Below are 27,049 nucleotides of genomic sequence, written 5' to 3'. Positions count from 1 at the left end.
CTCAGAATGGAAGGAGCGCCGTTTGACTTTTTCAATGCAAAATTGGCTGGAATTCAGATCGGACGCCATGTCACGTTTGGAGAGTCCCTGATGTACCTAAACAGTGGAAACCCCCCACAAATGACCCCATTTTGGAAACGAGACCCCCTAAGGAACTTATCTAGATGTGTGGTGAGCACTTTGAACCCCCAAGGGCTTCACAGAAGTTTATAATGCTCGGGCATGAAAATAAAAAAATCGTATTTTTTCCACAAACATGATCAATTAGTCCCCAATTTTTTCATTTTCCCAAGGGTAACAGGAGAAATTGGACCCCAAAAATTGTTGTCCAATTTGTCATGAGTACGCTGACACCCCATATGTGGGAGAAAACTACTGTATGGACACACGTCCAGGCTCGGAAGGGAAGCAGTGACGTTTTGGAATGCAGACTTTGATGGAATGGTCTGCGGGTGTCATGTGCGTTTGGAGAGCCCCTGATGTACCTAAACTATTGAAACTCCCGACAAGTGACCCCATTTTGGACACTAGACCCCCCACAGAACTTATCTAGATGCGTGGTGAGCACTTTGAACCCCCAAGTGCTTCACAGAAGTTTATAACGCTCGGATGTGAAAATAAAAAAATCATTTTTTTCCAGAGTAGGCTGATACCCTATATGTGGGGGTAAAGCACTGTTTGTGCGCAAGGCAGAGCTTGGAAGGGAAGGAGCACCATTTGACTTTTTCAACTCAGAATTGGCTGGAATTGAGATCAGACGCCATGTTGCATTTGGAGAGCCCCTGATGTGCCCAAACAGTGGAAACCCCCAATTCTAACTCCAACCCGAACCCCAACACACCCCTAACCCTAATCTCAGCCCTAACCCTAACCCTAGCCCTAACCCTAGCCCTAACCCTAACCCTAGCCCTAACCCTAGCCCTAACCCTACCCTAACCCTAGCCCTAACCCTAATGGAAAATGGAAATAAATACATTTTTTTTATTTTATTATGTTTACTATTTTTGGCGGTTTTTATATTTGGCAGCTGTCGCACGCTAAAAGACACTTTTTATTGTAAAAATAGTTTTTGCATCACCACATATTGAGAGCTATAATTTTTCCGTATTTTGACCCACCGAGTCATGTGAGGTCTTATTTTTTGCGGGACGAGTTGACGTTTTTATTGGTACCATTTTCGGGCATGTGACATTTTTTGATTGCTTTTTATTCCGATTTTTGGGACGCAGAATGAACAAAAACCAGCGTTCCATGAATTTCTTTTGGGGGGGTGCGTTTACACCGTTCCGCGTGCGATAAAATTGATAAAGCGGTTTTATTCTTCGGGTCAGTACGGTTACAGAGATACCTCATTTAGGTCGTTTTTTTATGTTTTGTCGGTTTTATGCAATGAAAACTATTTTATATAAAAAATAATTATTTTTGCATCGCTTTATTCTGCGAGCTATAACTTTTTTATTTTTTCACTGATGATGCTGTATGGTGGCTCGTTTCTTGCGGGACAAGATGACGTTTTCAGCGGTACCATGGATATTTATATGCGTCTTTTTGATCGCGCATTATTACACTTTTTGTTTGGCGGTATGATAATAAATCATTATTTTTTGCTTCGTTTTTTATTTTTATTTTTTAAGGGGTTCGCTAAAGGGGTTAACTAATGGGACAGTTTTATAGGGCGGGTCGTTACGGACGCGGTGATACCTAATATGTGTACTTTTATTGTTTTGGTTTTTTTATTTCCAAAAAATGGATTTATTTGGGGGAATATTTTTTTTTTTTTGCACATTGCGCTGCCGTGGGGGGCTCAGGGAAGCACGGAGGGAGCCCCCTCCCTGCCGATGCTTCCCTTTAACCCCCGGTACACCGCGATCATGTTTGATCGTGGTGTGCAAGGGGTTAACGTGTCGGGGGCGGTCCGTGACCGCCCCTGACACATTGTGCCGGGTGTCAGCTGTGATAATCAGCTGACACCTGGCCGCGATCAGCGGCGCTCACCACGTGGGCGCCGCTGATCGCGGTAGATGTACTATCCCGTTCATGGGCATAGGGGCCCGGGTCCCAAGGACGGGATAGTACGTCGGATGTCAGGAAGGGGTTAATGTGTGGGGGCATTTGGAGTAAGGATGGTGGGTTATTTAATGTGTGGGGGCATTTGGTGTGGGGATGGGGGTTATATAATGTGTGGGGGCATTTGGAGTGGGGATGGGGATATATATAATATGTGGGGGCATTTGGAGTAAGGATGGGGGGCATGGTTTGCAGGGGAAGGGAGCGGACCTGTTTTTCAGGAACTCCTGCATCTCCCCTAATTTAAGCTACTTTAGATTACTAAATCGTGGGACTTTTGGATTATAAAAGTAGAAGAAGATGCCTGGAAGAAGATTCAAGAAGAAAAAAGCAGCTCCTTTTGAGAAAAATCCACAGGCTGCACAGAGAAGAACAGGGAAGGTTTCCCACACAGGCCCTCAGCATGTCGGAGGTAAACAAGACAAGCCTCCGCTTCAAGCAGCTGATTCTCGCAGCATGAGGGTGAAGATGGGTTCATCTCAGGTCCAGCCAACCTTTCAGACATCATCGGTGAGATCCCCTGGACTTAAGGCCCTTTTACATTTAGCGATGCACCAGCGATCCAACCAGCGATCCGACCCGGTCAGGATCGCTGGTGCATCGCTAAATGATCGCTAGTGAGCTTTCATACAGAAAGATCTCACAGCGATGCAGCAGCAACGCAGTGCACGATACTTACCATTCACACACAGCGATCCTGCATCCTCCCGCCCGCGTCCAGCGTCGCTCGTCGTCACAGCAGGAAGTCTCAGCAGGAAGCGCCCGACGAGAAATGGAGCCGGACATTCTCGCGCGATCAGCGATGGACAGCGGGGGAGCCGGTCGCTGGTAAGTATCACACATAGCGATATCGCTAGCAATATCGCTATAACGTCACAAAACCAGTGACGTTTTAGCGATATTGCTAGTGATATCGCTTAGTGTAAAACCGGCCGGGCAGCTGCAGGGGAATGACGGTGATGCTGCTTCGGCAATGGCACTGCATAATTCTGCCAGTCCGTCCTCCTCTAGAGCCATCGGGAGAGGTCCGGGTACGTTTGGAGCTCGATCAACCTGTCGGACATCAGTGGAGGAGTCCCCTGGGCTCAGCGTGGCACCGGCTTCAGCTAATGAAGATTTGTCGGGAATCTGCGATGAGAGCCGCTGCTGCGCGGCTGCAGGGGAGTACCAGTAACGAAGCTCCTGATGTTTTACCTGACAGATTAGCGGGACTATTATCCTCCAACAGGTATTCCAGCAGTAATTTAAGAGTTGATGCGGCTGAGTTTGTGCCGGCCGAGGCGGGCATGGATGTCGGCCGTTTGTCGGTGGAGGAGCCAGAGGTGGGGGAGAAATCTCTGCAGCGCCATGGTGGATCGGGAGGATTTCTCAACAGAAATGGGGAGATATTGCAGCTTAAAGCTCATCTGGATCGTGGGGAGCTGAAGCAGAAAAACCCTACTATTCATTACCCCAATAAGGAGGACAATTCTTTGCTTCCCTTCCCATGTTGTTCTAGCTTTAAACTAGAACAACATGGGAAGGGAAGCAAAAGACCAGAAAAAGCCATACACCTGACAAATGCTGTTGAGAACTCTACAATTAGAAGTGGAAAGGAAGAACAAAGACAAGAATCTAATTAATAAAAATATTGGAGAAAGAGAAACCAATCACAAACTAAAATGTTTCTATCCTAATGCACAAAGCATGGGCAACAAACAAGGAGAATTGGAACTACTAACACAGGAAAAGAAATATGATGTCATTGGAATCACTGAAACTTGGTGGGACAATACACATGATTAGTAGAGTTGAGCGAAACGGGTCGAAAAAATTCAAAAGTCGCCGACTTTTGGCAAAGTCGGGTTTCATGAAACGAAACCCGACCCTAGGATGAGGTCGGCCACGAGGTCGGCGACTTACGCGCCAAAGTCGCGTTTCAAAAGTTTGTTTTGCGCTCTTTTTCAGCCAATCAGGATCCACGGACACTGTGGGCAACGTGATGACATAGGCACGGGTCACCACCATCTTTCAGAAGGGCATGCAAGTGATTGGCTTGCTTTGGTGGGCGTCACAGGGGGTATAAAAGGGCGTGCACGCCGACCGCCATCTTACTTCTGCCGATCTTAGCATAGGGAGAGGTTGCTGCTGATTCTGTAGGGAGAGTTTTAGGCAGGGAAGAAGACCAAAAAACTGCTTCTGCTGCTAGCGATTTGGCCTGCACAGCACACCAGTCACTGTGTGTGCAGTGCAAGGGGAGGCTATATAGTGGTGTATCAGTGGTGTTGGTTGTTGGGCTGCCTTCTAAAGCTTCCTGACAGGCTGGCATTGCTGTTTACCCACTGCTCCGCAAACTGCTTTTTTAAAAGCAATCCAATCTCACTTATCCTCTAGTCACTTTGGTCACAGCTGTGCCATCGAGCCTGTCACATAGCGCTCAGATATTCATTGGGCCTCACACAATCCAAAAGTGTCCAGTGTCCAAAAGTGTGTGCAGAGATTCAAACTCTCACTTATCCTCTAGTCACTTAGGTCACAGCTGTGCCATCGAGCCTGTCACATAGCGCTCAGATATTCATTGGGCCTCACACAATCCAAAAGTGTCCAGTGTCCAAAAGTGTGTGCAGAGATTCAAACTCTCACTTATCCTCTAGTCACTTAGGTCACAGCTGTGCCATCGAGCCTGTCACATAGCGCTCAGATATTCATTGGGCCTCACACAATCCAAAAGTGTCCAGTGTCCAAAAGTGTGTGCAGAGATTCAAACTCTCACTTATCCTCTAGTCACTTAGGTCACAGCTGTGCCATCGAGCCTGTCACATAGCGCTCAGATATTCATTGGGCCTCACACAATCCAAAAGTGTCCAGTGTCCAAAAGTGTGTGCAGAGATTCAAACTCTCACTTATCCTCTAGTCACTTAGGTCACAGCTGTGCCATCGAGCCTGTCACATAGCGCTCAGATATTCATTGGGCCTCACACAATCCAAAAGTGTCCAGTGTCCAAAAGTGTGTGCAGAGATTCAAACTCTCACTTATCCTCTAGTCACTTAGGTCACAGCTGTGCCATCGAGCCTGTCACATAGCGCTCAGATATTCATTGGGCCTCACACAATCCAAAAGTGTCCAGTGTCCAAAAGTGTGTGCAGAGATTCAAACTCTCACTTATCCTCTAGTCACTTAGGTCACAGCTGTGCCATCGAGCCTGTCACATAGCGCTCAGATATTCATTGGGCCTCACACAATCCAAAAGTGTCCAGTGTCCAAAAGTGTGTGCAGAGATTCAAACTCTCACTTATCCTCTAGTCACTTAGGTCACAGCTGTGCCATCGAGCCTGTCACATAGCGCTCAGATATTCATTGGGCCTCACACAATCCAAAAGTGTCCAGTGTCCAAAAGTGTGTGCAGAGATTCAAACTCTCACTTATCCTCTAGTCACTTAGGTCACAGCTGTGCCATCAAGCCTGTCACATAGCGCTCAGATATTCATTGGGCCTCACACAATCCAAAAGTGTCCAGTGTCCAAAAGTGTGTGCAGAGATTCAAACTCTCACTTATCCTCTAGTCACTTAGGTCACAGCTGTGCCATCGAGCCTGTCACATAGCGCTCAGATATTCATTGGGCCTCACACAATCCAAAAGTGTCCAGTGTCCAAAAGTGTGTGCAGAGATTCAAACTCTCACTTATCCTCTAGTCACTTAGGTCACAGCTGTGCCATCGAGCCTGTCACATAGCGCTCAGATATTCATTGGGCCTCACACAATCCAAAAGTGTCCAGTGTCCAAAAGTGTGTGCAGAAATTCAAACTCTCACTTATCCTCTAGTCACTTAGGTCACAGCTGTGCCATCGAGCCTGTCACATAGCGCTCAGATATTCATTGGGCCTCACACAATCCAAAAGTGTCCAGTGTCCAAAAGTGTGTGCAGAGATTCAAACTCTCACTTATCCTCTAGTCACTTAGGTCACAGCTGTGCCATCGAGCCTGTCACATAGCGCTCAGATATTCATTGGGCCTCACACAATCCAAAAGTGTCCAGTGTCCAAAAGTGTGTGCAGAGATTCAAACTCTCACTTATCCTCTAGTCACTTAGGTCACAGCTGTGCCATCGAGCCTGTCACATAGCGCTCAGATATTCATTGGGCCTCACACAATCCAAAAGTGTCCAGTGTCCAAAAGTGTATGCAGAGATTCAAACTCTCACTTATCCTCTAGTCACTTAGGTCACAGCTGTGCCATCGAGCCTGTCACATAGCGCTCAGATATTCATTGGGCCTCACACAATCCAAAAGTGTCCAGTGTCCAAAAGTGTGTGCAGAGATTCAAACTCTCACTTATCCTCTAGTCACTTAGGTCACAGCTGTGCCATCAAGCCTGTCACATAGCGCTCAGATATTCATTGGGCCTCACACAATCCAAAAGTGTCCAGTGTCCAAAAGTGTGTGCAGAGATTCAAACTCTCACTTATCCTCTAGTCACTTAGGTCACAGCTGTGCCATCGAGCCTGTCACATAGCGCTCAGATATTCATTGGGCCTCACACAATCCAAAAGTGTCCAGTGTCCAAAAGTGTGTGCAGAGATTCAAACTCTCACTTATCCTCTAGTCACTTAGGTCACAGCTGTGCCATCGAGCCTGTCACATAGCGCTCAGATATTCATTGGGCCTCACACAATCCAAAAGTGTCCAGTGTCCAAAAGTGTGTGCAGAAATTCAAACTCTCACTTATCCTCTAGTCACTTAGGTCACAGCTGTGCCATCGAGCCTGTCACATAGCGCTCAGATATTCATTGGGCCTCACACAATCCAAAAGTGTCCAGTGTCCAAAAGTGTGTGCAGAGATTCAAACTCTCACTTATCCTCTAGTCACTTAGGTCACAGCTGTGCCATCGAGCCTGTCACATAGCGCTCAGATATTCATTGGGCCTCACACAATCCAAAAGTGTCCAGTGTCCAAAAGTGTGTGCAGAAATTCAAAATCTCCCCTGTCCTATAGACACCTTGTACCTTGTTTTACATACTATATAGTTTGTTGGATTTTGTCTACATTTCTACCAAAAATGAGGAAGGCTGGTGGAAGAGGCCGTGGAATTGGGCGGGGGTTGGCAGCTGGTAATGATGGTGTTGGTGGTGGATCTGATGGTAGTGGCAAGAGCAAAATAGGACCGAATGCAGGAGGTGTTGAGCCTGCGTCATCGTCTGGCTACATAAGGCCTCGAACGCTTAGTTTTCTAGGAGTTGGCAAACCGCTTTTAAAGCCAGAGCATCAGGAAAAAGTTTTGTCTTACATTGCTGACTCAGCCTCCAGCTCTATCGCCTCCTCTTCTTCAGTTGTAAAAAGTAAAAGCACTGAGTCGTCATTGGAGGCTCATGTTCATGAACCACACCTTTCGTTGTGTCCTTCACCCCAACCAAGATTGAAGGATGACGCAGGCCATACTACTGATTACTCCATGGAGCTGTTTTCACATACCATGCCTGGATTATCAAGTGAAATGGTGAATTACCCAGGCCAAGATGAATCTGACATGGAGTGCACTGATGCACAGCCGCTGATGGATGATTCTGCTGGTACATTCACTCAGAGCACTACATTGTCCTCGCAGTGTACAGAGCCAGATTCTGACCCTGATAAGACTCAGGTGCCCCTTCCCGCACACTATACCACCATACACAGTGACACAGAGGAAGGTGCACATGACATAGAAGAGGAGGTGATGGATGACCCAGTTGTTGACCCAGATTGGCATCCATTGGGGGAAGAGGGTGCTGCTTCCAATAGCTCAGATGAGGAGCATCCACAGCAGACATCGACATCGCAACAGCTGTTATCTGGCAGGCCCGGAGCACTCCAAAGACAGGTTCCAAACATCAAAAGAGTTGCTGGACAGCTTGTCCAGAGGGTCAAAAGATCACAGCGTGCTAGGCCGCAAAATGTCTGCCAAAGTAGGAAGAGTGCAGTGTGGCACTTTTTTGAACAAAATCCTCATGATCAGGCCAAGATTATCTGTAAGAAGTGCGCAAAGACCTTTAGCCAAGGGAAAAATCTGAAAAATTTGAATACCAGTTGCATGCTTAGACATTTAACCAGCATGCACTTGCAAGTGTGGACACAACACCAAACCTCAAGTGCCACATGTGCAACTGATCACAACGAAGGTAGTCATCAACGCTACATTGTTTCCCCCACTGTAAGCCCACCGGTTAGCACAGCAGCAAATGTTGAGGTGTCGTTGCAAGGCCACAGCAGTCGGGGAATCCCACTGTTATATCAACGAAAGACTGATTCTAGGCCATCAGAAAGAACACCAACTCCATCACCATCATCAACCCTCTCTCAGTCCGCCCTGTCCACCGCTACTTCCACCATATGCAGCTCTCAAGTCCTGCTCACCCTCCCAGACACTATGAGTAGGTCAAGAAAGTACTCTGTCTCTCATCCACGTACACTGGGTTTGAACGCCCACATTGCCAAACTAATCTCGTTTGAGATGATGCCCTTTCGGTTGGTGGAAAGCACAGCTTTCCGCGAACTCATGGCCTATGCAGTACCACACTATGACCTACCCAGTAGCCACTTCTTCTCTCGCAAAGCCATCCCAGCCCTCCACCATCATGTGAAAGACCGCATTGTCCATGCACTCAAGCAGTCAGTGAGCGGAAAGGTGCACCTCACAACTGATGCATGGTCCAGTCGGCATGGCCAGGGCCGTTACGTGTCCATCACTGCGCACTGGGTTAATGTGGTGGATGCAGGGTCCACAGGGGACAGCGGTGGTGGGACAGTGCTGCCTAGCCCATGGTGTAGGAAACAGTTGGCTGTAGGCGTTCCACCCTCCTCCTCCAGAAGCGAAAGCTCGTCCACAGAGCGCAGTCGTACGAGCACTCCATCTGCAGCTGCCACTGTTGCACACGATGTGTCCCCCTATCGATCAGCTAGTGGAAAGCATCAGCAGGCTGTGTTGCAGATGATGTGTTTGGGCGACAGACATACCGCCGAGGTGCTGGCCGAGGACTTGAAGCGACAAACTGAGTCATGGCTGGGCAGTGTACATCTTGAGGCAGGCAAGGTAGTTAGTGATAACGGCCGTAATTTTGTGGCAGCCATAGCCCTTTCAAAACTCAGCCACATACCTTGCTTGGCTCACACCTTGAACCTGGTGGTGCAGTGCTTCCTCAAAAATTATTCGGAGTTAACAGCCCTGCTCCAGAAGGTTCGAAGACTGTGCGCGCACATCCGCCGGTCGCCTGTACACTCCGTTCGTATGCAGAAGCTGCAGCGATTGCTCCACCTTCCCACCGCCTCATTATCGACATTGCAACAAGGTGGAACTCCACCCTGCACATGGTGGAGCGGCTGTGCGAGCAGAGGCAGGCCATAATGCATTTGTGGGAGGATACACGGCCAGGCACTTTGAGAGCAGACATGGAGTGGACAGGTGTGCAGTGGTCGAAGCTGAAAGACCTCTGTAAAGTCCTTCAGTGTTTTGAGGAATGCACACGGCTGGTAAGCGCAGACGACGCCATCCTAAGCATGAGCATCCCACTTATGCGTCTGCTCATGCAAACTTTGACGCACCTTAAGGAGCAGGCGTCTGCAGCCAATGTTGATGAGGAGGAAGAGGAGGAGGGAATCCTTGATGACATTCAGCCATTGTCTGCTCAGGGACCTCTCCTGCACGAGGTGGAGGAAGAAGAGGAGGAGGAGGATGATGATGGGGATGATTACTTAGGGGAGGAGGATGCATCTCGTGGGGCAAGTGAAAATGTTGGCGTGGCAAGGTCTGGTACAGGGTTTGTGCGTGACTGGAGGGATGTGGATTTGCCAGAAAGTGCTCCTCCAACCAGCACTCGCAGTGCATCATTGACACCGGGAACATTGGCCCACATGTCAGATTATGCCTTGCGGATCCTAAAAAGGGACCCCCGCATTGCCAAAATGATGAACGATGACGACTACTGGTTGGCCAGCATCCTGGATCCACGCTATAAAGGCAAATTACAAAACATCATGCCACAGGAGAACCTTGACCTAATATTGGCTAATAAACAAGCAACTCTGGTAAATCGGTTGCTTGAGGCATTCCCAGCACACAGCAGCGGTGATGGTTCTCACACGAGCCGTACGGGCCGGGGGCAGCTTGGCAGAGGTGTTCGTGGTGCACACAGCAGAAGTGGCGTTGGAGACAGGGGTTTCATGACAATGTTGTGGACTGATTTTTCAAATACCGCTCACACAACTGGTAATACTGCATCGATGGAAAGTGACAGGAGACAGCAGTTGTTAACCATGGTTACAAACTACTTTTCCTCCCATATCGATGTTCTCCCACACAGGTCATTCCCCTTTTATTATTGGGCCGCTAAACTGGACACCTGGCCTGAATTGGCACAATATGCCTTACAGGAGCTCGCTTGCCCAGCTGCAAGTGTGCTATCGGAAAGAGTCTTCAGTGCAGCTGGATCAATCCTGACAGAAAAAAGGACCCGTCTGTCAACCCAAAATGTGGATGATCTAACCTTCATTAAAATGAACCATGCATGGGTTTCCAAGGATTTTGTCCCACCTTCCCCTGATGACACATAAGGTGACAGAAAAATGGCTTGCTTTGGTCCACCTCTTCCTGGGACTTGACCTATTTCGCCTTTTGCATCAGCTGAATGTCCAACATCAACATATGCCACTTTCTAAAACTCCCTAACTGTGCTGCCTCCCCCCCCATGGCCGGGGTCACCACCTAGCGCACGACACCGTGCGAGTGCCGTTGCCCTGGACAGGTGGGTAGGCTGACTCTTGGGCGCGGGCACTGGCACATGGTCCCTCATAGTGCAATCAAGTGTCTCTGACGGTGGTGGTGCACACCCGCCGTCAGACACACCGCTGTACTATGAGGGGCCCAGTGCCAGTACCGACGCCCACGAGTGGGCCCCCCTTGCTTGAGCAGGGCCCCAGCATTTGCAATCTTTACTTCTTCCTGCTCCTCCGCTGTGTAATCTGGGCCGTCAAATCCATACTGTGCCTGACACCGTCTGAGCCTGCCTCCTGAGACATATATTTTGAATGTGTACGCTATCCATACATGTTATCCGGGGATACGGTACCCTTTCTAACCTTTGTGCAATCACGTGCAATCCATACTGGGCCTGACACCATCTGAGCCTGCCTCCTGAGACATATATTTTGAATGTGTACGCTATCCATACATGTTATCCGGGGATACGGTACCCTTTCTAACCTTTGTGCAATCACGTGCAATCCATACTGGGCCTAACACCGTCTGAGCCTGCCTCCTGAGACATATATTTTGAATGTGTACGCTATCCATACATGTTATCCGGGGATACGGTACCCTTTCTAACCTTTGTGCAATCACGTGCAATCCATACTGGGCCTAACACCGTCTGAGCCTGCCTCCTGAGACATATATTTTGAATGTGTACGCTATCCATACATGTTATCCGGGGATATGGTACCCTTTCTAACCTTTGTGCAATCACGTGCAATCCATACTGGGCCTGACACCGTCTGAGCCTGCCTCCTGAGACATATATTTTGAATGTGTACGCTATCCATACATGTTATCCGGGGATACGGTACCCTTTCTAACCTTTGTGCAATCACGTGCAATCCATACTGGGCCTAACACCGTCTGAGCCTGCCTCCTGAGACATATATTTTGAATGTGTACGCTATCCATACATGTTATCCGGGGATACGGTACCCTTTCTAACCTTTGTGCAATCACGTGCAATCCATACTGGGCCTAACACCGTCTGAGCCTGCCTCCTGAGACATATATTTTGAATGTGTACGCTATCCATACATGTTATCCGGGGATACGGTACCCTTTCTAACCTTTGTGCAATCACGTGCAATCCATACTGGGCCTGACACCGTCTGAGCCTGCCTCCTGAGACATATATTTTGAATGTGTATGCTATCCATACATGTTATCCGGGGATACGGTACCCTTTCTAACCTTTGTGCAATCACGTGCAATCCATACTGGGCCTAACACCGTCTGAGCCTGCCTCCTGAGACATATATTTTGAATGTGTACGCTATCCATACATGTTATCCGGGGATACGGTACCCTTTCTAACCTTTGTGCAATCACGTGCAATCCATACTGGGCCTGACACCGTCTGAGCCTGCCTCCTGAGACATATATTTTGAATGTGTACGCTATCCATACATGTTATCCGGGGATACGGTACCCTTTCTAACCTTTGTGCCATCACGTGCAATCCATACTGGGCCTAACACCGTCTGAGCCTGCCTCCTGAGACATATATTTTGAATGTGTACGCTATCCATACATGTTATCCGGGGATACGGTACCCTTTCTAACCTTTGTGCAATCACGTGCAGTCCATACTGGGCCTAACACCGTCTGAGCCTGCCTCCTGAGACATATATTTTGAATGTGTACGCTATCCATACATGTTATCCGGGGATACGGTACCCTTTCTAACCTTTGTGCAATCACGTGCAATCCATACTGGGCCTGACACCGTCTGAGCCTGACTCCTGAGACATATATTTTGAATGTGTACGCTATCCATACATGTTATCTGGGGATACGGTACCCTTTCTAACCTTTGTGCAATCACGTGTAATCCATACTGGGCGTGAGAATGGCTGGCAAGCTACAGCACCTGTGGTTTGCACACGTAAGTTTTTCATTTTTTCAGGAATGACGGTTAGGCCTAATTCCGGAACTGCAGTTGACCTGCACTTACTGGGAAATCATTGTTCGCGGGTAATAATTGTAATCACTCAGTGATCCCCACCTGTAAGCGACAAACGCTGGCCTTTTCAGTGTAGCGCACATGCAGCCACGGACATGACACACCAGTTATTGGCCAATCTCATGTTCCAGAGCCTCACGTGTCCCTCTAGTAAGCCGGACTCGGACCGCGGGGCATGACGGAGTCTCGTTCGTTAACGGAATTAAGCTTGCAATGTGTGCATCTGTTCTGTAGCTGGCATGGTTGAGGTTTCCCAGGTGGAGTCGAATTTAACCGTAGGCTCCACTCCTGGTGGTGCCCTTCTGGACATTCCTTTAAGGTTCAGCTTTGCAACCATACTGCCCACGTAAAACAAACACTTTGCCTTCATGAACGCTGTTTGGAGGGTCATGACTCGTGGGAATAACACCGCCCAATCAGTTAACCTGCTAGAGAGATCCTTCGTTGCTCCCAAGCATGACATCACACTCCCTAGGAGGAAGGTAATGCCAATGTGGCGACCGTACTCCTGGGGGCGACACAAGTGCACTGATGCCCAGCGACTGCTCGATGAATCTGCTGGTACATTGACCCAGACCACTACATTCCCCTCTCACGCTACACGGCCTGAATCTGACCCTGATGAAACTCAGGTTACCCTTCCCATATAGTTCCATCTTACATGGTGACAAAGAGGAAGCTGCAGATGAAAGTGCAGGTTCGGCCCACCCGCCATCAGACACACCACCGTACTATCAGGGGCCCTGTGCCAGTGCCGTCGCCAACGAGTGGGCCCCCCCTGCTTGCTCAGGATCACAGCACTTGCAAAGTTGAAATACTGTGCAGTGAGATGGAAGATGGGGACGACGAGGAGTCCAGACTAGTCCAGGGATTCCCTAGCGAGGAGACTTATTTGATTGTTTTCAATGTTGGGACAGCAATTTTTGGGGAGCACTATACTCTGGAGAATGATAGATGGGGCCCACCATACACTGGAACATTCCAAAGGTGGACATCAGACACTGGAGCAGCATTTACAGGGCCCATTATACACTAGAGCATTAGAAATGGGGCCCATTATGTTTGGAGCATTATTTGGGCCCATAAGACAGTGGAGCTTCATCCATGGGGACCAACATATACTGTAGCATTATGTGGAGCTCATCATATACTGTTTCAAACATTATATGGGACCAATGATTCTGTATGGAGAAATAGATGGGCCTCGTCATGAGATGTAAAAAGTGAAGCATTTTTCATTGTACTATACCGCTATTTCTCTGCCGTATCGGAGCATGATCATTGATGAGTTTTGGTATGTGTTAAAGGGGCGCTCTTTCGCCCAGTGCACATGAAAACCTGCAGCCAGCCCTCCCCCCCCCACAACTTTAGCCAAATAACCCCCATTTTTCAGTGCGTAACTTGTATTATGAAGTTAATTAAGGTTGACAAGCTTAAGTAATAAGAATTGATGCTTTTGGCATTCAAATGGGTACTGTAGGTGTGTTTCCTGTCCTCCTCTCACTGCCGACTTTTATTCCCCATTGACTTACATTGGGTTTCGTGTTTCGGGACAACCCCGACTTTTCCCTATAATCGGACGATCTTGCTCGACCCATACTTTCAGACACATTGGAGATACACCATCAGGGCCAGGTGCCTTTTTGACCTTAAGTCCCTTCAGGATGCGTATCACCTCTGCCTCGGAGATCACTACTTGGGTGTTGCACAATGAATGATCTTTATATGAACAGACTGAGGAGCTTAGAGATGAATAGCCACTGTGTGTAGAGCTTGCCTCAAATCTGCAGTAGAATTCATTTAACTCTGCTGCCAGACTTCTGCTGGGGTTCACTATAGTGGGGTGGCTTTTATAATTGGTGACCTCTCTTAATCCTCTCCATGCAGATCTAGTATCTTTTGATGAGAACCTTTCCTCCAGAATCTTTGCATACTCGTGTTTGGCTAACTTGATCTCTTTAGATAGCGAGTTCCTAAGTTTCTTGAATTCAGTAATATCGCCTGCTTTATAAGCCTCCTCTTTTCTCTTACGGATCAACCTGACTTTATTTGTAAACCACGGCTTGTTGTTTCCCCGAAAGTGGACAGATTTGGATGGAATAAACGTGTCTTCACAAAAACGGATATATGAGGACACTGCATCAACCCATTCATCCAGACCCGAGCATGTTTCCTGGAATACCTCCCAGTCCGTGCATTCAAAGCATGCTTGCAGTTGCAATTTTGCCTCCTCAGACCATGTCTTCTTTGTATAAACTGTAGGTTTGGATTTTTTCAACCTTTGCCTGTAGGCTGGAATTAAATGAATTAGACAATGATCTGAAAAGCCCACTGCTGCTCTCCTCACTGCCCTGTAGGCCCCTTTTATGACTGTATAGCAGTGATCAAGCGTATTGTTCTCTCTCGTGAAGCAGTTTAGATGTTGAGTAAATTTGGGGAGATCCAGGTTGAGTTTTCCTTTGTTAAAGTCCCTCATTACGATCACAAATGCTTCAGGAGATCCTTTCTCCCATTCTGATATTTTGCAAGCTAATTCACCAATAGCAGCTTTAACAGATGCTTGAGGGGGAATATATACTGCAACCAGAACCATAGATGAAAACTCTCTTGGAGCGTAAAATGGTCTACAATTGAGTGCAAGGAACTCTAGATCTGGAGAGCAACCTTTTCCCAGTATGTTAACATCACAGCACCAGCTAGTGTTGATGTAGAGACATACCCCACCCCCCCTTTGTTTACCTGAAGCTACACAATCACGGTCAGCTCTGTAGATAACAAAACCAGGTAGATCCAAACTACAATCAGGGATGGTGTCATTCAACCAGGTCTCAGTAAAACAAAGAGCAGCTGAATTGGCCATATCAGATTTCATGTTACAAAGTAAGTTCAGCTCCTCCATTTTGTTAGATAAGGAACGGACATTAGCCAAGTGGAGTGAAGGAAGAGCTGTTCTGAACCCTCTCCTCCGAAGGCGTGCCAGGACTCCTCCTCTCCTACCTCTCTTGCAGTACACCTCCACAGGTTTCACAGAAGTAATGGATTTTATGTACTCAATTGTTGAATTAGCAATCATGCTCCAAGAAGGGGAGTCCATGAGAAATTGCGGATGATTCCAGAATAATAAATCGTCCCTTGAAATCATAAGAGTAGGTTTACAGAGTGCAGTGGCCATGACTACACTCAGCTTGTAGCTATAAAGACTGAACAGTCACAGCTTAGCAGAGTTAAATGTACAACTTTCCATAAAGGGTGCTCCCAGCACTGCTGGGGGGGAGGGCATGGGTGCAACAAGACAGGGACATCAGGGGACACGCCAACAGTCAGTCCAAACCTGCCCAGCTCACCCTTTCAGCTCCACCTGAAATGGTAAGACAGGATGTTGAGAAGGCTGAACTTTTAAATTCCTATTTTGCATCTGTTTTCTCTCAGAAAGGAAATGTAACATCAACTGTTATTCACTGTCCTATTAAGGGAATAGAAGAATCCAGGATATCTATAAACAGAAAGATAGTGAGGAAACACTTAGCTAACCTAAATGAATTCAAGTCTCCAGGTCCAGATGAATTACACCCCAGAGTACTGAAGGAGATAGCAGAATAAATTTTTGAACCCCTCTCCATAATCTTTGAAAATTCTTGGAGAACAGGAGAAGTCCCAGAAGACTGGAGAAGAGCAAATGTTGTTCCTATCTTCAAAAAGGGGAAGAAGGTGGACCCATTCAACTATAGGCCGGTGAGTCTGACTTCTATACCAGGAAAGATCTTTGAACAAATTATCAGTACCTGGATAAGAATGAAGTGATTAAACAGAGTCAGCATGGGTTTGTAACTAATAAGTCATGTCAGACTAACTTAATTTCCTTCTATGACAGTATCACTGATTGGGTGGATCAAGGAAATGCTGTAGATATAGTATATCTTGACTTCAGCAAAGCATTTGACAAAGTCTCTCATACAATCCTTATTGAAAAAATGACTAAGTATGGAATGGACAAGGCAACTGTTAGGTGGATTCATAACTGGCTTAGTGATCGGACCCAAAGAGTAGTCGTAAATGGCTGCACATCCAGTTGGATGAATGTCTCAAGTGGGGTACCACAGGGCTCTGTCCTGGGCCCTGTATTGTTCAACATCTTTATCAACGATTTAGATGAAGGAATTGAGGGTAAACTGATTAAATATGCTGATGACACAAAGCTAGGAGGGATAGCTAATACTAAAGAAGAGAGAGAGAGGATTCAAAAAGATATAAATAAACTGGAGAAGTGGGCAGCAACTAACAGAATGGTTTTTAACAGGGAGAAATGCAAAGTACTACATCTGGGCAATAAAAATGAAAAAAGCATATACAGAATGGGAGGAATAGTGCTAAGTGACAGCACATGTGAAAAAGACTTGGGTATACTAATAGATCACAGACTGAATATGAGTCAACAGTGTGATGCAGCAGCAAAAAAGGCAAGTGCAATTCTAGGATGTATTAACAGAAGCATACAGTCTAGATCACGTGAAGTCATTATTTCCCTCTACTCCTCTTTGGTCAGACCTCATCTGGAATATTGTGTCCAGTTTTGGGCACCACATTTTAAAAAAGACATCAACAAACTGGAGCAAGTTCAGAAAAGAGCGACCAGAATGGTGACCGGTCTGCAAACCCTGTCTTATGAGGAAAGGTTGCAGGATTTGGGAATGTTTAGTTTGCAAAAGAGAAGACTGAGAGGAGACTTAATAGCTGTCTACAAATATCTAAAGGGCTGTCACATTGTAGAAGGATCAACTTTATTCTCATTTGCACAAGGAAAGACTAGAAGCAATGGGATGAAGCTGAATGGGAGGAGACACAGATTAGATATTAGAAAAAACTTTTTGACAGTTAGAGTGATCAATGAGTGGAACAGGCTGCCACGAGAAGTGGTGAGTTCTCCTTCAATGTAAGTCTTCAAACAGAGGCTGGACAGACATCTGACTGGAATGATTTAGCGAATCCTGCTTTGAGCAGGGGGTTGGACCAGATGGCCCAGGAGGTCCCTTCCAACTCTACGATTCTATGATTCTATGATTCTAGACGTCACTTTTCATCTAATAGATGGAGCGGTAAGTAAAAAACTGCTACCAAACTATAATGGGGTCCAGCCTCCTATTGCATTTATTCATCAAAATAATGAAAGGCACAATTCACTTGCGGATACTACTATTTACGGTAATGGGAGATTGCAAACAAACGAGCCCATAATCCTATCTGGTGTAGTACGGGAGGGTCTAGCTTAAGTTTCTCCAAAAAAGGGGGAAGCTATTGACCATATTTTAGATAATAGCTCCTTTAAATCAAGGGCTGGTACTCCTGAGCTCATTTCAAATACTTGCAATTCTCTCCATAAGAGCTATTGTAGCGATGTATTTGAAGAAAATGAACGACTGATTAAAAAACATTTCGAAAACTTACACCAAAATTTTTCTACTGCATGCATTTCTAAAGGGGTTACAGAACAAACTCTCTACTAATAATTTGGAAGGTGACATTCCTGATTTTGCAGACTCTGATGAAATATCTTCACTCTACTCTTTTTCTTCAGAGAGTTCTCTTAATTATGAGACCCAAACTGAACGACCTAATAAGGTTCAAGAGAAATCTGGTGTGGGTTTTGGAGTACATACTGTTAATACATTGTCACTGGATAGCATCCCAGCATCAGATGTATATCCTACTGAAAGTTTCCTGATCAATATATACAAAGCCTTCTTGAATTCACTGGACACTTGGGGGAAATCTATCAATGGTGAGGGTAATTTAGGACTATCGTTAGAAATCAAACATAAAAAAATAATCCCTCAATTAACAGACAAAGTCAAAGCATCGGAAAGCTTGATCAAGAGACTTTTTAAAGACATATTATCGACAATGACCGGTGATAACGATCTAAAATCTCACAATATACTCAACAGTTCCCTTCAAGAATCAAAATCTGTATCCAAAAATCAAGAAATCTCGTGTTCTTAAGGTGCTCCAGATCTACATGAACTCTCGAATTCTCTGAGAAATATTCAGAAGGATATCACCTCTTTCAGAGACTCTCTGTACAACTATGAAGATTTTAAAAGGAAAAACAATGTGAAGGTCAGGGGTGTCCCTGATTCTATTCCCCATCTCAACTGAGAGACTATATCTCTTCAATGGTATGCCATCTATTTCCCAAAACTAAAGGCAAGAATCTAATTGAAAAAGTATTCAGGGTCCGAAGACCTTCATCCTTACCATCTAATCTAACTAGTGACATAATAGTTTAATTTTACCCTAATTGGGTGAGAAATGCGCTTTTTGGTATTTCGAAAGAGCCAGTTTTTCTTACATCACCATACAAGAATTTAATTTTCTTCAAGGATTTATCCAGCAATACCATGCAAAAACGTAGGTCATTTTACCAGATCACAAGAGTACTTCAGCGTGCTTTTATTAATTATTATTGGTCACAGACTTCCACATTGCTCGTGAAGTTTGCCTCCAAACTAATTGTCATTCAAACTCCAGTGGAGGGTATGGACTTTCTAAAAAAAAGGCTGGTATAGCTCCTCATAAATATTCACCTGATGTTCCTCTGCCATTTACACAAGATCTTCGTCTTGCTAACACGGACTTCGGGTGATACCCACTCTCTATAGAATCGTGGATTGTCAAAAGTCGAGTATTATTTGTGACTGGAAAAGCGATTTAATAAGTGAACCTGATCCATGTTCCACTTGTATAGTCTGAGGAAAAAAAACAAACTTTTTCCTCCATTTGGTTTTTGGGTACTGGGCGTACTCGGACCAGTTGCGATTATACTTTGTGCTCTTTGAAAAAGTATTTTGGTAGTAAGCAATGCACTAAGCAAATTTAATCACTTCTGTTTATAAGCAGTTCACTAAGCGGAATTAATATTTTTAGCAGTTATAATACCTTTTTCTTTTACAGGTGTATTGATATATGCATGCTTGTCTTATTTCTTATAGAGGTTTATTTAATCCCTAAACATATTGAAGACACAATACTGTTAGTTTCTAATTTCGTGTCTCATTCTTTATAGGGGTTTATTTATTCCCCAAACATATCGAAGAGACAGGATACTGTTAGTTTATAGATATTATGTATCTCTACTTACTTCTTAAAAATGTAACATTACTGTTATATTTCCCTTGCCTACCATTTCCTTTTGTTTTGCCCTTTGTATGTCTTAATAAAGCAACTTAAACCTTTTCCGAAACCACATATCCTCCCCTTCCCTTTGTCTTATATTTCAAAATTTCAATAAAGTTATTTGAAAATGAAGTAAGGATGGGGGTTATTTAATGTGTGGGGGCATTTGGAGTGGGGAATGGGGTTATTTAATGTGTGGGGGCATTTGGAGTGGGGATGGGGGGTTATTTAATATGTGGGGCATTTGAAGTAGGGATGTGGGGTTATTTAATGTGTGGGGGCTTTTGGAGTGGGGATGGGGGGTTATTTAATGTGTGGGGGGATTTAGAGTGGGGATGGGGGTACTTAATGTGTGTGGAGGGAATTGTCATGGGGATGGGGGTACTTAATGTGTGGGGAAATTTGGAGTGGGGATGAGAGATACTTAATGTGTGGGGGGAATTGGAGTGGGGATGAAGGGATTTAATGTGTGTCGCAGGATTTGGAGTGGGGATGGGGGGATTTGGAGTAGGGATGGGGGATTTAATATTTGTGGGGAGATATGAGGACACAAAATGAAGAGTATGTATGTATGAGGAAACAGTATGGGGGATGGATGCAGACACAGTACGGTGAGTGGGGGGATGGGTGCAGACAGTATGGGGAGCAAACAGGTAAATGTGGACACAGTATGAATAGCGATGGGAAAAATGTATGTGGACACAGTAAGGGGAGTGAGGGTGATGGGATGTGTGTAGACACAGTATGGGGAGTCGGGTATGTGTGAGCAGACAGTATAGAGAGTGAGGGGGTAAATATATGAGGAGACAGTATGGTGAACAGGGGGATGTTAGAGGAGACAGTATGAGGAGGGAAGGGAATAGTGTGAGTCAACAGTATATTGCAGATATTTTTATTTAGGAGCATTATAATAACACTTCTATCTTTAAGGGCACTGTGTGGAGATTTGCTACAGAAGACTGGAGAAGATGGAAGTCTGCAGAGATGAGATGTGGATGAGAAAAATCATCATGGGGTCTGGACAAGAAGAAGGAAAGAAGAACTACTCCAGAGACGACGTCATCTATAAGGTACCTGGATGTAAATATTTTTGGGAAACTGATTTATTCTCATGCTTTTATTTATGTTAGGAAAATTAAAGGGGTTGTCCAGGTTTGCGATGAGTCTGCAGTCATTCCATGTGACTGCAGACTTCTGAATTCTCACAGTGCTCACTGAACGCTGTTAGGATTTTCTCGTGCCGGTAATTTACATACATGTAGTAACATGCTGACTAGACATGTGTGACCTCACTCAATGAAAATGAACAGAGCGAGGCTGGGCATGTCGAGTCGGAATGTGGCCATAAGTTTATAAATCACATGCTTGTGCTGACATGACTGTGTACTCTTGCTACCGGTTCGGGAGAATCCTAAAAGTGTGCAGTACATTAGTTGTGAGAATTCAGAAGCCTGCAATGTCAGGATTCTGCGCTGCAGGTTCCAGCAGTCATCACATTGACATTTCACTTATATGCGATTTTCATATATGGTCCTGTGACAACAAACTTCTCTTCCTGCTTTTCTCAGTTTTTCACTGAACACTGAGAGCATTAAGAAGAGCAGCTCGCTGGTACATGGCTAAGTGTGCAAGTCGCATGTGTGCTTTAGAGGGGGGGCACCAAACCGAATTCTTGCTCCGGGTGCCAGAAGGCCTAGATACTCCTCTGGGTCACACTCTGGATGTCCCCGGATAAGGTGGACTTCCACATCCCGCCTGTTCACAAACAAGTCGGGAGCATTCTGGCAATCTCGAATGAAGCCCAATCCCCTATCCAGGTCTAAGTTAAGGACCGTGCCCCATCCCATAGGGTTCCAGCTTCCCATTCGCTCCCCGCGGACCTGGGTTTTGGTGCGCAGGTCACGCTCCTGATGGGCCTGTCGCTCCATCTCCATGATGGCCTCCTGGTGTTGTGTCTTCTCTTCCACTCTGTATCCCTCCGCGGGGCCTTTTTCCACCCCCCAGGGGCGGTGCCTCTTTCCTTTGCCGCCATACCAGGCTAGGATGCGGACCCCTCAGGCTGTTGGACATTACCCTGTAGCATAGAAATTCAGGCAGAGGAGGTTCATGTTGTTTGCGCCCTTATCTTGGTACCACCCACGATGGCACCCCTCACTGCATACCTCAGGGAACTGCCATGGCAGCCATTTTTACAGTCCAAATCACAGTCTAATAAGTCTATTCCTTTGCACATTCTGTTAAGCAATTTCTCAGTTCAATAAAGTCTTTGGCACACAGGACCCGGTGATACCGGGCTTCGACATCCTGTTCGTGATGCCAAGTTGGAGCGCCCGCCAGTGCCGTGGGGAACTTGGTACCGGGCCACTTCTTAAAGGGGCAGTGTCACAGCGGCGGTGACGCAGTCCGTGGTCATGGGCGCCCAATAAAGGGGTATATTTACAAGGGATGAAATAAAGAGTTTATAGTAAAGTGTTCGTGATGCCACCTGTGGTTTCTGGTCAGTAATGACCAGCGCTGCAGTGTAGATCCTCTGGGACTGATGGTGTGATGCAGCAGAGTTGGAATATCTCTCCACAGGCAGAGCTTTAGCACCAGGGCAGATGAAAGATGTAAAAGGTAATGGTGATGTACCATTTAGCAAGAGATGTAGCAGAGTGGAATGAGCGCTGAGGAAAGAATTCAGAGGACACAGCTGGGTGCAGTTCCAAAGCTTTACTTACAGTTCTGGTATACACAGATACCTGCATAGTGCCATGTGTTGTGAGTTCATTTTCCCCTTCGTCACTGAGGTCTGGTGAACTCCCTATTCTGGTGAAGGAAGGTAATGAGCATGATTATCAGGCACCTGAGCCTGATGAGGATGACTGGCTGAGTGGAGTCACGGACTGGATATAAGGCTGCCGACGCCCTTCTGCCCTGCGGGTGATTTCTCTGTGGACTTCTAGGACACCAGTCTGATTACTGATCCTCTAAGCTAAGCTTTTCTGCTTTGCCTGTTTGCATTTTGTTTTCCTTGCTTTTCTGGATTCTGCCATTCCCTTGCTGGGGTGAGCTGAATCTCCTTTTGCCTGTAGCTCTGTCTTCAGAATATTCCTGAGTACTGACATAGCTTTTTTGAAGCCTAGCGTCTTCAGGGCCTTTTTCACTGTCAGTCTGTTGGCTCTTATTTTCATAGGGTTTTTTCACGGATTGCAGACAGCAGCCTTCCTGTCCTTTCCTATGTAGGTAGTTTGGGCCCCGTCTTTGCTCAGTCTATCTTTCTGTCTGTGTTAGTGTTTTCATCTTGCTTCACCATCATTATATGTTGGGGGCTGCTCTGGGGCAGTTTAGTTTTCCCCTTTCTTTCTTTGGGCCAAGTTATTTCTCCGGCTGTGATCGAGGGGTCTAGGGCATCGTAGGAACCCCCCACGGCTACTGCTAGTTGTGTTGATAGGTTCAGGGGTCTGCAATCCGATAGCTGCCAACTTCTCTGGTTTTCTGGACTTAGCTAGCAGTTCTGTTTTTGCCTCCTACGGTGACTCAATCATAACAGCCATGTCCTCCAAATGAGGGTCTCAGCCAACTCCCAGGCAGATGAAGAACACCTTTCCAGCACTCCCTTCAGTATATGCCTTTCCTGGCCCTCTCACTGTGTTGCCTTCTTGCCTCTTCCCACGCAACACCTCACAGTCAGTGTCCCAGGCCAGCAGTCATGGACCTTATCGGATAACGTGCCCACTGCGTTTCCTTGCTCCTTTCTGGCTGCCTTTCCGGCGAAGATAACTGTGGTTAGAGGCTGTGACTCCTAAAGTTGCCACAGCTGTCAGCTTGCTAGCTGAGTCCAGTTGTCCGCTCTACTAGGCTAGGGGCCGAGTCCCTTTTGCGACCTGATCCCTCCACCTGACGGCCGTCAGTCAGCGTGGAATGAGCCCCACGGGTGGCTCTTGCCTATCCCGTTCCTCTGAGAACCCTTCCCTCTCACAGGGAGCTTCCTTCAGTCTCTACTCCTTCCAGCATCTCCTCCCGACCGGGAGCTGCTTTACTCACGTCCTTCCACCTCTTCCCCTTAGGGAAATCTCCTCTACTTCCTTTCTATTTCCCCGTTCTCAACCTACCAGCTTCACCCACCTGTCAACACACTTTCCTAGCCTGCAGGGATGTAGGAGCACCTACTGCTTTGGTGTGTGGTGGGTGCAAGTACTAGAGTGTGGTCAGGTGCCTCCACCTTACATGGAAAGTGGGATACCACACCTCTGGATGAGGTGCAGTACCTCTGTGGCGACTGAAACCTCAGGGGTGCCACAGAAGGCCCCTCTCAATGTAGACATTTAAGTCCAAAAAATTGATACATGTGGTGCTGATTGTTGGGGTAAATTCAAGACCGAACTGGTTAATGTTCAGATTTGCGATAAAAGTATCCAAAAAGACATACAGTTAGAGAATTTAGATTGTGAGCCCCATCGGGGACAATGATGATAATGTGTGCAAACTGTAAAGCGCTGCAGAATATGTTAACGCTGTATAAAAATAAAGATTATTTATTTAGATGTTGCCTAGAACCATCCCAAATGAAAAGCATGTCATGAATGAAGTCGCACCACAACACTAGACCCCTGCGTAAGTTGCCACCCGTGTAAATGTGGGACTCCTCCCAATTTGGCGACATAAAAGTTAGCATAACTAGGGGCAAAGCCTGTGCCCATAGCACTGCAGACTAGGGGCATAGCAATAGCATCCACCATGTGGAGGTGGATGAATCTAATAAGCAGCATCTATCTATAGACCTACAATTTCTTTTAAAGTAGTGAGCCACCTTCACGGGTTGTAGGAGTTTCCTATATGTATCTAATAGTGTCTATAAAAATCTACTGCTGTATAAGCCATTTACCATACCCATTTATCTTCTGTGTCATAAGTGGTTTTATTTTTGGCATTTTTCTGCCATTTTTGGCCATGTTGTGTTTTTTTCTTTGTGGGGGTCTCTGAGTATCCCCTCATTTTAATGTATATATATTCTTACACATTTTTATAAATTTATATTTATACATACAATATTTATTCCTTTTTATTTGTAGTTTTCTTTTTTTCCCTTTTAAGGTTTTTAATTAATAAAGATAGTTGTATTATTGTATGTTTATCTATTTATATATCTATTTCTATTTATATATGTAATTAGTCAGATAATTTGTTTTTTTCTCCCGGTTTTACTCAAACTCAGTTAATACTGTTTAGTACATAAAATGTCTAATTTGTCATTGACAATTGCAGGGGCGCAGGAAGGGTTAATTGGTCGGACTCTGTAGGCTATATAGCGGCGGTAAACTAGGAACATGATCATCCTGACGAAGGAGGCAGCACTGCCTTTGAAACGCGTTGGTTGGTTTCTGGTCCTAGTATCGCCGCGTAGCTGTTGTGACGTCACATGCTCAGGGAGCTTGTCGGCCATTCAGCTGCTTCATTTTGTTTCCTTTTGCCTTATTGACTCTGCTGGCACTGCTGAGAACCAGCTGACGGTACTGAAACCTGGATTGGTAGCAGAAGCTAAAAGAGCCAATGGAACTACCGAGGACCAGCTGATGGTGCTGGAACCCGGAGGGGCAGCAGAAGGAACAAGAGCCAATGGCACTACCAAGGAGCAGCTGATGGCACTGGAACCCGGTTACTAAGCAGGAGGTACCTGTGCCAGAAAGCACTACCAAGGACCATCAGAAGTTGCTGGAACTCGGATACCGAGAAGGAGGCACCTAAGCCAAAGGCCCAGCCGAGAACCAACTGATGGTACTGGAACCCAGATGGGTAGCAGAAGCAACAAGAGCCAATGGAACTACCGAGGACCAGCTGACGGTGCTGGAACCCGGAGGGGCAGCAGAAGGAACAAGAGCCAATGGCACTACCGAGGAGCAGCTGATGGTACTGGAACCCGGTTACTAAGCAGGAGGTACCTATGCCAGAAAGCACTACCAAGGCCCAGCAGACGTTGCTGGAACTCGGATACCGAGAAGGAAGCACCTAAGCCAAAGGCACTGCCGAGAACCAGCTGACGGTACTGGAACCCGGAAACAGCTGGCGTGCTGGAACCAGGCTGAGCAGGAGGGAGTACCCATGCCAAAGACACTGCCGGGAACCAGCTGGCGGTGCTGGAACCCAGGGTAAATACTACAAACAGAGTGGAGACAGAGGCCTAATTGGAGCAAGTTTAAAATCTGTAGTTGTGTGAGTGTGGACAGAGCAGGAAAAATTGTCTGACACACAGCTGGGGATCAGCTGACATTACTGAACCTGAATAACACTGGAGCATATGTTGACTGTGCAGATGGCACTTCTGAGCAGCAACTGGCGGTGTTGGAGCCCAGGGTCAATAGTACAGAGTGGAGGCAGAGGCCTAATTAAAATCTGTAGTTGTGTGAATGTGGACAGAGCAGGAGAAATTGCCGGACACACAGCTGAGGATCAGCTGACATTACTAAACCCCAATAACACTGGAACATATGTTGACTGTGCAGACCGCACTTCTGAGCAGCAACTGGCAGTGTTGGAGCCAGGGTCAATAGTACAAACAGAGTGGAGGCAGAGGCCTAATTGGAGCAAGTTTAAAATCTGTAGTTGTGTGTGTGGACAGAGCAGGAGAAATTGCCGAACACAGCTGGGGATCACCTGACATTACTGAACACCAATAACACTGGAGCATATGTTGACTGTGCAGACGGCACTTCTGAGCAGCAACTGGTGGTGTTGGAGCCCAGTGTTAATACTACAAACATAGTGGAGCCAGAGGCCTAATTGGATCAAGATTAATATCTGTTGTAGACTACTACTGATTTTAAACTTGCTCCAATTAGGCCTATGGCTCCACTCTGTTTCTAGCATTTACCCTGGGCTCCAACACTGCCAGTTGCTGCTCAGAAGTGCCATCTGCACAGTCAGCACTTGCTCCTGTGTTATTGGGGTTCAGTAACGTCAGCTGATCCCCTGCTGTGTGTCCGGAAATGAGGCTGAGGCCTAATTGGAGCAAGTTTAATATCTGATGTAGTGTGAATGTGGAGGGAGCAGGAGACATTGCCGGACACACAGCAGGGGAGCAGCTGGCGTTACTGAACCCCAATA

Source organism: Dendrobates tinctorius, unplaced genomic scaffold (assembly GCF_039654945.1).
Source record: "Dendrobates tinctorius isolate UK_male_01 unplaced genomic scaffold, ASM3965494v1 ptg000162l, whole genome shotgun sequence".
NCBI lineage: Eukaryota > Metazoa > Chordata > Amphibia > Anura > Dendrobatidae > Dendrobates > Dendrobates tinctorius.
Note: the sequence above shows the minus strand (reverse complement) of the source record.